Here is a 3,604-nt window from a genome sequence, read left to right as displayed (position 1 = left end):
CCCCCCCCCCCCCCCCCCCCCCCCCCCCCCCCCCCCCCCCCCCCCCCCCCCCCCCCCCCCCCGGAGCTAGAGCCTGTCCTGTCGGAGCTAGGGCTGGAGGACGGGTAGCTCAGGCTCTGGCTAGCCCGCTAGCCTCCCACTCCCCAGATAACAGCTCCAACCTTGACTTCTCAGAATCAGAAGATCCTGTCTGGCTGGGAGCGGGTGATGACCTGAGCCTGATCGCCCCCGCTCTCCGCCTCATCTCCTGCTCCCAGGGCCCAAATTGTCGTCACTTTCCCAGTGAAGTGTCTGGTCATTTTCAGAAGCAATTTCAGGAGAAAATGCAGCTGCTGCTCCCAATCCTGCTTTTCTTCTCCCAGGGCTGAGGGAGCTGCCAGCTCTCTGGGTGGGGGCGGGGGTGGGGAGGGCTAAATGGGTCCTGGGCCTCCACTCTTCCACCGAGTTGATGGATACTAGTTCAAGGATGGGTGGGGCTCACCACCCCCCTCCCATCTTCCCCTGCCTCCTCTCTGCTGTCTTTGCCTTTCCTTTCTTCTGGAGCCCAGGGTCCTGATGTCTATAGGCCCCCATTTTCTCACCCCTGGATTTCCCACACATGGAAAAGGACTGGAAGGGACTTTTTCGCCCTTTTTTCCTTTGAAGGGAATCAGTTCTGCCATCGGTCCTGTCCCAGCACATTCAGTGACTCTCAAAGTGTAGGCTGCTTCAACCTCTGAGGGCCACAGGCTATTGGGGACCACCCTGACGCCCCCCCCTGAGGACCCATTCAAGGGCCTCAGGGCTGGCTTAATCCAGCTCTGACTCAGCCCAGGCTCTTCCAAGTCCTCAGGGCTTCTTCCTAGTTCTGGCTGCAGGTACTGCCTGACAGAGAACTGTCAGCCCTCTGTCTAGTGTCACACAGGGCCCAGCTCCACCCTCACCCAGGGAGTCCACAGCTGAGGATACGGAGTACACGTTGTCTTGTGCACACAAGCTTGTGTGCCCCTGGAGAATGGCCATCTAACTTGTCTCACTTCCGTACAACTGAGCATACATGCACACGTGCATATACGGGGGTCTAGTGGGGTCAGGGATGGGGGTATCTGCTGCTACAGACCCGGACTTTATGACTGTCTTCTCTGTGGAGACAGCATCTGAGATGTGCCTCAAATAAATGTACAAAGAAAAAACAAACAGAAAACTATAGCTTAACAGCAGCTCCATAGCAGAAACAGACACTGTACGTGTCATTTACGTACGATTTGTGGGCAAACGAAGCTGCCTGTTCCAGCTCCTAATGCCTCCCTCCTACATCACCTCTCTAACTCCGGTCAGCATCCACCCTTTCAAGTCTTTGCTAATCTCAGAGATCAAGGGTGATCAGCTCCCTCGCAGCCTCGACTCCTGCCATCCTCTGTGAGATACAGCATCATCAAAGGACATTATTCATGGTGGGACCTTTGCTGAAGCTCTGCTTCCCTGATGTCAGGGCTTGGGGATGGGGTGACTGTGTTGGGAGGAGGGGCTGACAGAACCAGGGCCACCAGGCATTTGGTCCTCAGATTTTGAACTCACCTGCTCCTGCACAGCCAACTCCCTTGGTCTGCCCAGCTTGGTCTTCCGTCTCTAGGATGCTGTAGATTGGAGAGGAGGAGGAAGGAGCCATCTAGGTTAGGTCCAGTCGGAAGCAACCACTGGGCTTCTTGGAGGAATGAACGTGTTATGCCATTTGCATGTAAATGCCTCCCACTTCTGTCCCTCACCCCACCAAATGGTCGAAGCTCTGGGTGCTGGCCCATGCTCCTTGCATACACAGCCCTGCAATTAACTGGGTAATGAGAAACTTTTAATGAGGCCCCGTTAGCCTCTCCTATCGTAAAGAGACCTTGATGCCCAGCTGCTACCCACATTCTGGGGTGAACACGGGGCCAGGGTGACCTATCAATATGACCCAAGTCCCAGGGCATGTGGAATGGGGACAAAGGACTTCAGGACCCTGTTAGTGCTAGAAGTGTTCATATTTGGGGGTAGAAATTTACAAAAAAAAACAAAACAAAACAACCAACCAAACAAAAAACCTTGGCTCTGGCTTCCTTTTCCATAAATTTTTATTGAGCATCTGTGATATGTATGCCAAATACTGTAGGGTGAGGGATACAATAACAGACAAAACTCTTGTCCTTGAGATGCTTAGGAGGGCTGGTGTATTTGACAGAGAAATAAACTCTCAGCATGTTGGGTCTAAGTGCTGGAGGAAGGGGGTGGGGGGACAGAGTGGGAGCAATCTTAAGTAGGGTGTCTGGAGGAGTCTGCGGAAGAGGGGCACACATAACTAACTCTCTTCTCATCCCAGAACATAAAAGGATTCAAGTTTCCAAATCTCTGAGACTCGGAAAGATGTTCCTCTGTGCCCTCTGGAAGAGCAAGTGGTTTCCCTCGAAGGTCAACATGCCAATACAGGGGGAAAAAAATGAGAGATTTAGCCTGGCCATGGCTAAATTAGTACTGAGTAATCTCAGTACTCAGGAGGAACAGGCAGGCGGGTCTCTGTTTAAAGCCATCCTGATGTACAAAACAAGTTCCAGGACAGTCAGAGCTATTACACAGAGAAACCCTTTATCCAAACAAACAAACAACAGAGAGATTTGGAGTAAGAAGAGCCAGATTTTTGTATATGCTAGATCAAGTCACCGAACTTCCCTGAACTCAGTCTCCTAATCAGAAAAATGGGAATATTTCTTGTTTCTATTGTGGAGGCAAGGAAACTCAAATCCTATGACATATTTAAGCTCCACACCCTGTGGCCAGATCCCAGTTGCCACTTTCGCTGGTCCTCTCTGAGTTCTAATTCCGATCCTTGCTCTCCTCCCCTGACTCTGTCCTGGGCTAAGAAACCGCAGAAAAGTCCCTCATCTGTGTGGGATGTCAACGAGGGCTAGAAGGGTCAGAGAAGATGTCTGAGCTTTGAGGGAAAAGGGAGGCAGTTAGGTGAGCAGCATTGCAAGCCGAGCAAGGTAAGGAGGGAATGAGCAGTCCTGGTGAACTGGGCTGCAGCAGGAAGGGTGGAAGCCAGAGGCCGCTGGTGCAGTCAGGGAGGCAAAGGTGGGCAGAGGAGGGTCTCCATCCTCAGTCCAGCAGCCCTGTTTCTCCCTTGGGGTAAGGACCGGGAGGAGGGCAGAAGGAACTAGATTCACCCTCAGTCTTGGAGTGGGGCCTCAGCCCCAGCTGCCGTGATGGTGGCAGGGCAGAGAGACACCTGTCTGAGCTGTTTCAGGCTGTAGTCCAGCTCGGAGGATAAGGAAGAGGAGCTGGCGAGTTCTGAGAAAAAAGGTCCAGGAGACACACCTACTGAGCTCGACCTGGCATGCAGTCCTGTGAGAGGTCACATACAACGACATTCCTTAGAGTGCCTGCCTTGGTTGCCTTTGGAAAGTGGGCTGCAGGACAAGTGTGTGTGTGTGTGTGTGTGTGTGTGTGCGTGTGTGCGTGTGTGTGTGTGTGTGTGTGTGTGTGCGCGCGCGCCTGCGTGTCTGGGTGTGTGACAGCAGCTTGCATCCTCTCCCCTACCAGCTTTCCTCCTCCCCTCCAGCCACCCTGGGATTGGTGACTCTCAGCCCCTCCC

This window comes from Alexandromys fortis, unplaced genomic scaffold, assembly GCF_014885135.2.
Source record: "Alexandromys fortis isolate MF-2015 unplaced genomic scaffold, M_Fortis_MF-2015_v1.1 scaffold_125, whole genome shotgun sequence".
NCBI lineage: Eukaryota > Metazoa > Chordata > Mammalia > Rodentia > Cricetidae > Alexandromys > Alexandromys fortis.
Note: the sequence above shows the minus strand (reverse complement) of the source record.